Below are 12,122 nucleotides of genomic sequence, written 5' to 3'. Positions count from 1 at the left end.
ATATAAGGTTCATAAAGATATTTATATCTGACATTAACAAAACGGCACTCCGGCTTTGTTCCTCTACGTGACACTCTTAAGACAATCAAGTTTTTTTCTCACTTCCTGGAATCTGATAGGGGACGATAAATGGCTGAAATCAACGCCTTCGTATTTCTTCCATGTGACTGGAGCTCTAAGTGGTCATTGAATGTGGGACAGAGAGCCAGGGGTGCAGTCAGAGCCAGAAGATACACATATCCCATAAAAGCCATTTATGTTAAAATCTCAGCAAACATCCATGTGCAGGTTTTTGTGTGAACATAAATTTTCAACTCCACTGAGTGAATACTACGGAGGATTGTTGTTGGGTTGTATGATAAGGATATGTTTATTTTGTAAGGAACCATCTGTCTGGTAAAGTGCCACTTAAATTCCCACCAGCACTGACTGTTTTCCATTCATGAATTTTAGGATGGGGAAAATACTGTGTGTGACCACTTGAATGGTGGATACGTCACTTAACATGTGTCCAAACCAACACCAAGACCAAACTCTGAAGTGAACTGTAAACACTGAGCGAAAGTAATGCATCAGTGCAGGTCCACTGATAGCAACAGATGCACAACTCTGTGGGGGAGTGGGTGGCTAATAATGGGGAGGTTTTGCATGTGTGGGTACATGAACCCTTGCTGGTCTGTGCTGCCGCCATCACCACTGGCCAGGAGGTCCTCAAGCCAAGTCTATGCTTTAAAAAATTAATAATTAGTACTGCTCCATTCTTAGAAGCTAAACCATTTTAGAGACAAACAAACACACTATTTGCCATAACCTCTGAACTTAAAACCCTGGACTTTCCCTCTTAAATCTGCCATTCCCTGGCTCAGAACTTTGAACCTGCTATTGGATCCCACTCTTGTCTCAGGTATAAAAGGATTAGATGGGTTAGATTTTTTGTGTCTCTCTCAACTCGGAAACATTCTCAGCTTTTTGTAAGAAGGAAGGAAGAAAGCAGGAGACTAACAATGTTTGTTAGCGGGACTTTAGTCGAAAGTTTGAAAACAATTGCTCAGGTTTGCTATTGCAGTAAGTAAAAGGTTTCCATTGGAAGCCTAGCAGAGGAATCTTCCAACTTCATATCTTCTCTTGCTATTCCTTTCCCCTTCCTGCTGGAAGTCAGGTTTGCAAAATAGGAGTAAGTGTGGTCTGAAAAAGGAAATCAGCAACTCAGAGACATCTCTCCCAGATCTTCAGAGGTGCAGTGCTTGGCAAGTAATATTTGAAGTTTTACAGGAAGATTAGACAGCTCATTACCCAATGTTCAGCCCCTCATTTCCCTTAACAGAGAGAAAGGACCTAGGACAGGGCTCTATTTACTGCCAGTGCATCTATGACAAGAGATCAGAGAAGTCATCCATGCTGCATTTGCTTAAGCAAAACTGTCTCTATCATTGAAAGTACATCCACTCTGATTTGTTGCTCATCCTGTTAAGTACTAGACTCTCAAAATAGTTATCTTTCCAGGTCAAGCTGTGAAATGGTGAAAATGAAAAAGCTTCCACAGCAAAAGAGACAGTACAAATTGTTCCATCCTTTGAAAAAATAAGCCAGTTAAATTTTCTGATCCTCGCATTCTTCATCCATAAAGTCAGAAAAACAACTCTCCCTCCAAGCTCCTGTTGCTATGCAGAACAAATGAATAATACTTTTAAGCTACAATAGAATGTATCATTTATTGGTACTCTGTAAATATGATTTGATTGGACAATTATGTTTTCCATATTATATGAATGGCTTATCTTTTCCCCGTTGTAGCTTCAAGGGTATTGGCCATGAATCGTACACTCTTGGAAGGGGAAAATGGGATATTCCAGATCCTCTGAATTTCTAACAACTAGTTTACACGCAGGTAACTCACAGTAACTTGGCTGCCTAGAGTGATATTCCAAGTACTTCAACATTTGTATTAGAAAGATGTTTCTATACCAACATAACAACCAAATAAAAATACAAAGTATATGCCAGCCACCCAATTGTTTTGATTAAAAACTAATACACAAATGTTTACTAGTCAATGGATCGCTTATGATGACATAATGGATGACATTCACAAACTAGAGGGAATTATAGAGTCAGAAAGCACCGTAGGGTCCAGAGACCTCCCTTAGGGACAAAAGCCTCCTCCATCTTGGGCACAAAGAAGTCTCAATATCAGCACAGCATGAGGTTCCCTGACCATGCCAGGTAAACTATCACTTTCATGAAAAGCAAAATAAACCACAAAATATTTTGCACAATTTGATTTCCTGACTCCTCACAATTAAACTTATTACCCTATCTGCCAACCATAAACATGACAACTCTTACCTTTCAGGCTCAGACATTCTGATATCAAGTATCAGATGGCATCACATGCAAGAGACAACTAAGCCATATCCACAACACACCAAGTATTCATCTGTACACCAATTAATAATTTAACATGTCTATGTACAAGATACCAAGGCATATAAAAATCCAGCTATTTGACACAGTTTAGCTATTTGATTAGTATCTATAAAGAGTTGTTTATTTGCTGTTATGTATGCATAGTTTATAATATTTCTGTTGACAATAAAGAAAAAAAGAAAAAGTATTATCCAAGAAATAATATGGTTTAAAATGCTTAGTATTATAGCCTGGCGTGGTGGTGCACACCTGTAATCCCAGCACTCGGGAGGCTGAGGCAAAAGGATCGCTGTGAGTTCGAGATCACCCCGGGCTACATAGTGAGTTCCAGGTCAGTCTCAACTACACAGTGAGACCCTATCTCAAAAAACCAAAAAAAAAAAAAAATGTTTAGTATTTAGTGTTCTTATCTTTTGGGACAATGAAAAGCAAAAGAGTATTCAGAGAAAGTATTTGATATTTTGATATGTTCATTCTCATTGCTCAAGTAAAAACAGGAAATGTACAAGTATATTTTTACTTGGTATAACAAAACAACCCAATAAAAAGATTAAGTATGGTGAAGTATACAGCTTTTATGAAATTATTCCACTTTTATAGGGGATGATATTCATACTGGTAACAGCTGTAAAAATGGAAATGTAAAAGAAGAGGGATTAAATGTAGGATTTATCTACAGGCTTCAGCACACTAAGCCCTTCACAACTTTGAAGTATGAGAGTAATTTAGACCCCGAACATCAGGGTAATGAAGGGAATTTTAATGGTGACCCATGCCTTCAAACCTAAGCTGTTTCAAGCCTAGGTTCTGCTGCTTTAAATGTCTTTTTTTAACATATTTCCTCCCTTTGCTCAATTACAACAATTGGTCAGTTTAGCCAATCAGACTAAGACATTTGAAGTCTGCTGCTGGGTTGCCCATCCCAACCTTACACACAAGTGGAAACCATCCCCGGGCTTCCTCTCTCAGCCTGAGAGCTTAAGCTATGCCGCCAGGATAGAACTCACAGCAGCAATGGATTACACCAGTGGGATGGGAAGGGTCCTCTGTCCATGAAGCATGCTGGACCTGTGAAACAGAGTCAGGCTCAAGTCTGTGAGCTGCCAGGATTCAACATGGCTATTCCTCCATCTGATACCTGCGAAGCCTCCTAAATAAGGTACAAGCTGACCTGCTGTGCTTCTGTAAAAGGTGGAAGGAAAAGGTCAGGCCACTCTAGTAGATATCATTTCTGCAAGGATTCAACACCTGACTGATCCAGCACCTGGCTTAGAGACATCTTGATGAGTAAAGTTGGGGTTGTCAGGGAGGCAGCAGAGAAAAGAGCACAATCCCTGCATCACATAGACATAACAGGGTGGATTCAGATAAGGTTTAAATTCAGAAATCCAAGCCTGGGAAAAGTAAAGAAGGAAGAGAGAACAAAGAGAAGGCCTAGGGCAGCTGGAGACAGTGGGACAGTGGGAGGTACACAGGCAGGAGGCAGAGCACAATTTCCAAGTCTCTCTTCCTCTTCATTCCATGCAGCGTTTTCTGGCTCTTCACTTAGTTAGGTCTCACACATGCCAAAGAACTTGGTAGATAAAAGCAACCTGGTAATCACTTCTTAAAGTTAAAAACTCCCCAAGTAGTTCCAGTTCAAAATGGCATCTGGCTAACAGTCCTGATATAATCTTTTCCACCGACACACACACATACACACACACACACATGCACGCATGCGCAAACATTTATATTGCCACCAAAAATTTAAACTGACAGTCAACCTTACCACTAACTGTAAGGTCAATGGACCTGGAGTTTTAAAAGCAATTAGGGGCCCACCTGTGCTTGCTACCAGACCTACATAGAGAAAGCCCACCTGGCCAAAGTGAAAAGGCTCATTATTCTGTCCCCACTGCATGCCACCTGGCTCATTAAATCAGAGAGCCATTCTTCTACTATGTAAGTGCTGCTTTCTAACCTGGAGCATTGTTTTCCATCCACATCCAATCCTTCAGCAGCAACATTTTCATAAAAAGAGCCAGAGTGGCTTCCTAGAAAAGCACTCCAGAAGACATGAAGGGGAGGGTTGGCTTTGGAGGTGCCTCATAACGGGGAAGGTGTCCCCTAGGAGAAAGCACAACGTAAGGGAAGAGAGAACAAAACTCCCTGGCAGGCAAAAATACCATGTAATCCAGCTTGCATGGATACTGCAATCCATATACTGGATCAGCACTTATAGAATGGAAGCAAGTTGAACACCTGAAACTAAGGTAGTAGCTCTGGACACCAACTGGTCCTCCATCTGTAGCTCTGTAAAGGGTGTCCAGTGGACAGGAAGTAGGACCTTCTAGAAACACGAGATCTGGATACATTGCTTTTGTTAGGGAGATGGACAAAATGTATAATTAACAAATGCATTTTGATGAATGAAATGAAAGTAGAAATATTCCTACTCCTAGAGATGATTTACAATAAACAATATAAGAATTGAGTGATTGTGCTTTTGAAAGATTAGCAACAAACACTGAAAAAATTTACACATTGTAAGTGTATTAAATAATTATTGAAAAATATGTGAGGAACAGAAATCAAGTGTCAAAAACTTTCCATTGAATTTAAAATGTTATGTAAAAATAAGACCAATACCATCTTAAATCTAGATTTATGTTAAAAAAAAGATGGGAAAGTGATAGAGGAAAGAGAATAAAAGAGTGTTAATTTCTTCCTGGTCTATAAGAGGATTTTAATTCAATTCTTCAATTTGAGGAATATTAAAGAATTGTTTTGGACAGAGGAACCCACCACCACATGATGTTCACCCTTAGCCAACTCCATTCCTGTGAATTCCAGGCTCTGGTCACAGCCACCCATAAATTCCAAGCCCACTCTGTGTTTTGTTTCCCTACAGCACTGACCAGAAGAGAAGCTGACCAATCCACCAACCTGATCATGGACCATGCCAGTCCCCCAGAAGAGAAGGTAAGCTCTAGTCAGCAGCTTCAAAGAGAAATAACAGACCTGGCCAGAGGACTAGCCCCAAGCAAAGCCCACAGCTCATGTAAACTATAAAAACAGCCTGATATTTTACCCCAAAAGTGATTCCTTGATAGCAGCCTGGAGTTGGAGAAACCCAATGGATCACATGACGTATTGCCAAGGAGTGTTTAATCAGGCTCCATTTTACAATGGAATTGTTTAAGATTGAACCACAGAGCAATTCTACTTCAGAGTTTCCAGTCTTACCCTCCCACAAGGACTAGGTGAGAGACAGCTACAGGAGACAGCCACAGAAAAGGTATGGACTAGACATAGACCACCCGAGAAGATGGGAAGGACAAAGGCCCAAGCCTTCATGATGAAAAACCAGGACAGAGAAGTGTGACTTTCAGAGGTGTCTGGATATGAAAATGTTTGTACCAAGTCTAGCAGCCTGCTTAAACCCCCAGCCTACTGCCTACCTGCAGCAGAGATTAATGGTCTGATTACTTTCCCTATCTACCAACATAAGGAAAGACACACCTTAGTTTGCATGGTTGCCACAGTCTGGGGTATATGGAAAGAGAGGCGTCTGGAGCAGGCTGCATCTCAAAAAGCTGACAGGCTGTAAAGTGTCTTTCTAAGGCCACAGATACTGGAAAGAATCGCTCATTCAAAAAGAAAGAAGAAGGGCCAGGGATTTAGCTCAGTGGTTCTGCTGCCTGCCTCACAAGTGCAAGGATCCAATTTCGATCCCCAGTACCAAAATCAAACAAACAAACATAAACCAGATATTGGCATACAGTGAAAACCAATTAAAAGCAACAGCTATGCTACCATTAACAACAGAAAAGAATTCAGCAATGACAGCATAGTCAACTAAATAGCTAAAAATTAATAAAACTTAAGAGTAGTAATAATAAAAAAAGAATTATTTTTTGACTCAATTTTTTCTATCATTGGACTTTGGGGGAACTTGGAGGGTTTTTTCTTTTTTCTTTCTTTACTCTTCTGCTTTTAATTTTTTTATTTTATCTTTTATTTTGTGTTTTTTCTTCTTTCCCTGTTCTTTTACTTTTATCTAATACTTTTGTTTTACTCCTCAATAAGATCTTTTACCTCACTTTTCTCTCCTCCTAATTTCCATTGATTAATTCTTTAAATTCTACTTTTTTAATCCTCTGGTTCCCCATCCCCATTATCCTTACTGATATAAAAAAAGCTTTATATTAATAATAGTAAATTATTATTTAACTCCATGCTGTTACAGTTGAATATTGTTCTATTGTTAGTGGAGGAATAGTTGTTGCATTTAGAAGATATTTACCATAGGTCAATATTTCATTTATACTAAGAAATTTTCATTTATACTAATAAATCTCTTTCTATGGTTAAGGATGGTACAATACTAGTTTTTGTGGGCTGAGGTTTGCGGGCTGCATATAGTGAAAGACTTTGCTGCTAGTACAGAGACTTTTTTAGTTAGTGTCGGTTTTTCAGTGATGCACTCTGAGAGGAGGTGACTATAAGTATTTGACTCTGTTAGAGATAAAACTTCTCTGTTTATTTGGAAGAGAAGGCTGCAGTGTGTTCTGCCTAGCACCCAGTTCTCCAGGAATGGGTCACAGTATTTTTAATGACACAAAGGCAATCCAGATATTCACATACAGAGGAAATCAATTAATAGCAATAGCTATGCCACATTGGCAATAGCAACATAATCAGCAACAGTAATAGCTTCAAAGACAAGTTGGATATTGACATACCCTTAGAACTAGTATTGTACCACCCATAACCATAGAAAGAGATCTATTAGTATAAACACTAAGACAAATGAAATATAGACCTACGGTAAATACCTACTAAATGCAACAAAAAGACCTCCACTAACAATAGAACAATATTCACCCAGTAAGAATACACATTCTTCTCAGCAGCACATGGAACATTTTCCAAAATAGAACACATACTACCCAATAAAGAATGCTTAAGTAAGTGTAACAAAATAAAATCACACCATGCATATTATCATATCACAGCACAATGAAATTAGAAATCAATGGCAACAGAAATTAGGGAAACTAAATGATGCACTCTTAAATAATCAATGGGTCAAGCAAGAAACCAATGGAAGAAATTAGAATTTCTAGAATCAAATGATAATACTAGTTTGACATATCAGAATTTATGGAACAAAATGAAAATAGTCCTAAGAGGAAAGTTTATAGATATGAATGCCCACATCAGAAAAACAGAATGTGCCCTAATCATGCACCTCAGCCTAGAAAAATAAAAACAATCCAAATCCAAAGATAGCAAGAAGAAAATTATATAATCAGAGTAAAATTTAATAAATTGAGAATAAAAAATACAGAGTGAATGAATCGAAAAGCTGGTTCTTTGAAAAAATACACAAAATATACAAACCCTTAGCTAATCCCCCAAAAGAAGAAATGACCCAAATCAATGCAAATAGAAATGAAAAAGGTTAATCACAGTGGTGATTTCAAAATCTAGAGGATTAGTAGCACCTATTTCAAAAACTTGTACTCCAATAAAATGGAGAATTCTGAAGAAATGAGTACATGGATACATTCCTAGATATATATGAATTACCAAAACTGAACCAAGAAGATTTTTTAAAACCCTGAATAATCCAATCACAGGCAATGAAGCTGAAGCAGTAAACAAAATGAAACAAAACAAAAACACCTACCAACTAAGAAAAGCTCAGATCCCAAAGGGTTCACTGTTGAACACCACAAGGAAGATCTAATGTCAATATTCCTCAAATTATTTAATGAAACCCAAAAGGAATTCCCAAAATTATTGCTGGAAGCTAGCACTACTCTGATTCCAAAATCAGATGAGGATCCAACCAAAAAGGGTTGGGGGAAGAACTACAGGCCAATCTTGTTAATGAACATATCCTGTTTCCCTGAAAATAAAACCCAAATAAAAAAAATCAACCTTGAAAACTAGAGATCAAAAATGCCAGCCCCAATCACCTTGTCTTACCTGCCATGATACAGTAGCCACTGAGCGAGAGAATAGTAATATATACTCTTCTGAATGACAGTGGCCATCACCATGGTAACATTTTCCAGCTAGGTTTTATTTTTGGGGAAACATGGTAGATGAAACAACCCTTAAAATACTGGAAAACACAGGGCAACAAATTATCAAAAAGATCATACATCATGACCAAGTAGGCTTATTCCCAGAGATTCAAGAATGGTTCAACATATGCTAACCAATAAATGCAGTATGTTACTACAAAAGCAAGAACAAAAATCACATGATCATCTCAGTAGACACAGAAGAAAGAAAAACTTTGACAAAATCCTCCATCTATCCAGAATAAAAACTCTGAAGAAAATAGGGATAGAAGAACCTTATCTTAATCTGATAAAAACTATATATGACAGACCTATTGCCAACATCACATTAAATGGAAGAGTTGAAAGCCTTCCCTCCAAAACCAGGAACAAAACAAGAGTATTCCTTTTTTGATTCAGTCCTCAAAAACATTAGCCAGAGCAATCAGGCAAGAGAAAGAAATAAAAGGGATATGAATAGGAAAGGTAGAAGTCAAAATATTATTATTTTCAGACAATACGATCCTCTGCATAGAAGACCCCAACAATTTCTTCACTGACTCCTAGAATTAATAACAAAATTCAGCAATGTAGCAGGATACAAAATAAATCAGACATACAAGCTTAAATATTACATGGTTTCTCTTGTATGGTAAACTCAAAATATACATAAAGAGCAAAATTAAATATAAATAACAAGAAATAAGGTGATAAATCTCTTGCAAAAGGGAAGGAGGCCAACAGATAAAAGGAGAGGAGAGGCAGGGGAAAGGAAAGGGATGAAGAAAGAACTGAGATGTGTTATGTACATGTACCAACTCCCCACAAAGAATGGGATCATTATTCACTACAAACATATACTAATAAAAATTAAAAATTTTAAAAAGAATGTTTTATAAGCAATCTATTTTTATTATTTTTAAGCATAAAATTTATTGGTACATTTTAGCTGTACATAATGATGACACTCATCCTAGGGAATTTGCACTTGTACGTGATATATCCTGCCTCTCCTTTTTCCCCCTCCCCCTCCAATAAGTTTTTTTGGTTATTTTTTTGTTTTGTTTTGTTTTGTTTTGTTTTTAGAGAGGGTCTTACTATGTAGTCGAGACTGATCTGGAATTCACTATGTAGCCCAGGCTGGTCTCGAACTCAGAGCAATCCTCCTGCCTCAGCCTCCCAAGTGCAGGGATTACAGGCGTGCACCACCATGCCCAGCCATCCAATAAGTTTAAAATAACATTATTTATTTTCTTTTTTTTAATTCATTAAGTTTATTGGTGTAACTGAGGACCAAGATGTATAATAAATAATGTGAAATAGGAGTAAAATAACATTATCTTTTAAGATTACCATATCAGGCTAGTAAAAATAAAAATTAAATATAAATGAATAAAAACATATGTAATAGAGCAAATAAGCAAAAGATAAACAGCACAATGTCAGAAGAAAAAACACTTAAATTATGAGAAAACTGTAAATGGGCTAAACGGGCCCATTTAAAGACCAATATTTTCAGATTGCCTTAAAAAATAAAATTCAACTCTATGCTCCCTAAAAGAAACTCACTAAAACCTAAGTGAATCAGAAAGATAAGAAGAACAAGAGTAGTAAATATTCATTTGCTAAGTAAACAAAAGAAAAATATATAGAACAGCAGACAAGACCAAATGCAATCAACAGGCCAAAGATGTAATTTTTAACTGATAAAATGTAGACTCCACAATGAAGGACAGTCACAAACATTTTTGTTCAAAAAAAAAAAAAAAGCAAGATTTAGAAACAATGTCCATATATTAGGTCATAAAAATATTTCCAAAATCAGAAATTTTAAAGGCTATACATTTCCAACCATAATACAATTAAAGCAAAAACTAATATCATGTGTTTAAAGAAACTAATGAACAAAACCAATAACTAAGAAATTTAAAGAAATTATCTAAACTAAGTTACAAAGAAAACAAAATCTTCAATTATGGATTGGGTTTTAAATAATACAACAAAGAAATAACATTATTAAGAACACTAAAAAGTTGTGAAAGGCCACCAAAATTCGAATCAGAAGTAAATTTAATACTTACCTGGCAGGGGAGATACCGTGATCACGAAGATGGTTTTCCCAAGGCGAGGCATATCCATTGCACTCCAGACGAGATGACCTCTGTGATTTCCCCAAATGTGGGAAACTCAACTGCATAATTTGTGGTAGTTGGGGACTGTGTTCACACTCTCCCCTGACCAAAAAAAAAAAAAAAAAAAAGAAGTAAATTTATACCTTTGATGAATTATTAAGTATAGTATGAAAATTAAAAATTGATAATTTGATATATTGATGAATTTGATAATTGAGAAATACATTGAAAATAAAATGATACTGATATTCAAGTGAGGGTAGTGAACCAAGTGTCTTAGGTAATTACTTTTTGGAATACTCTTATTATTCATGAGATATGAGTATTATTAGTGATAATGATTTTGAGACATTAAGTATTTGCAAAGATCACACAGGTAGAAAATGGCAAAGTCAGGACTAAACCCAGGTTTATCTGAGTTCTGAATGTTTGTCTTCAATTGGTTCCATAACAAGAATAAAAATCAGAAAAGAGACTAATAAATATAAATCGAAGCTGACTTCTTAGAAAATTAGATAAAGATCTAATAAACCCAAAATCAAAATCAGAGGTAAAAGAAAATTTAAAAGTATTAAATAAAAAAAGAATAAGATACAACAGATATATTAAAATTTTAAAACAAAGTATTCTTGATGTTAATACATTTGTAAATATTGATGAATTGGATTATTTCATAATATAGTATAAATTACCAACTGTGTCAAGAAAATATACCATCTGATTAGATAAATAACTGCAAAAAATGGAAAGGGTTAGATTGATTTACTAGTGAATATTTTATTTTTTATTAATTTTATTAGTACATTTAAGTTATACAATATAATAACATTCATCATCAGAACTTTGCACCTTTACATAATTCATCTTGGTTCTTATATTTTCCACATCCCCCTGCCCTTCCTTCAACCCCTCCCTCCCTATTTACAAAGACTTTGTTTCCATTATTTTTCATTTTCTCATATTAATTCCATTTTCTTCTTTCCTTCCCCCTAACTCTACCATTTCCCCCTTCCCCTTTGCCTCTTTTCTTCCTATCTCACATTATCAATTATAGCTTTTAGTCCTTATGTACATTTCAGTTTCTCACACTACAGAAACTTTTCGGTATCTACACATATATGTCCTATCTATATAACTTAAGAGTATCACCTCAATGTGCATCCATTTAGCTATAAATGTTTCTAATTTCTCATTCTCTATGGCTAAGTAATACTCCACTTTATTTTTTTTAAACCCCTCATTGTCTTTATCCAGTCTCCAGTTGATAGGTAATTGGGCTGCTTCCAAGTTTTAGCTATTACAAATTGTGTTGCTATGAACATGGGTCCACATATATCACTATGGTATGATTCCTTTAATTCTTTAGGGAAGATACCCAGCAGGGGAATAACTGGGTCAAATGGGACTTCTAATCCTAGTTCTTTGAGGTATCTCCATACTGATTTCCACAGTAGTTGTACCAGTCTACACTCCCACCAGGAGTGGAGCAGTGTTCCTCTTTCCC

General features: G+C 36.4%; 1 non-coding gene across 1 annotated transcript; it reads left to right on the top strand.

Annotated features, from left to right (window-relative positions):
• The first annotated feature begins 10,559 nt into the window (after positions 1–10,559).
• LOC117283447 lies at positions 10,560–10,723 on the top strand. The gene has a single exon (XR_004514443.1). It is a non-coding gene; the product is annotated as a U1 spliceosomal RNA (small nuclear RNA).
• The last annotated feature ends 1,399 nt before the right edge of the window (positions 10,724–12,122 follow it).

The sequence above is a fragment of the Fukomys damarensis genome, unplaced genomic scaffold, assembly GCF_012274545.1.
Source record: "Fukomys damarensis isolate Sample0158 unplaced genomic scaffold, DMR_v1.0_HiC HiC_scaffold_26, whole genome shotgun sequence".
Lineage (NCBI taxonomy): Eukaryota > Metazoa > Chordata > Mammalia > Rodentia > Bathyergidae > Fukomys > Fukomys damarensis.
The sequence above is the reverse complement of the archived record's forward strand: the minus strand, read 5'-3'. Positions and strand labels throughout refer to the sequence as shown.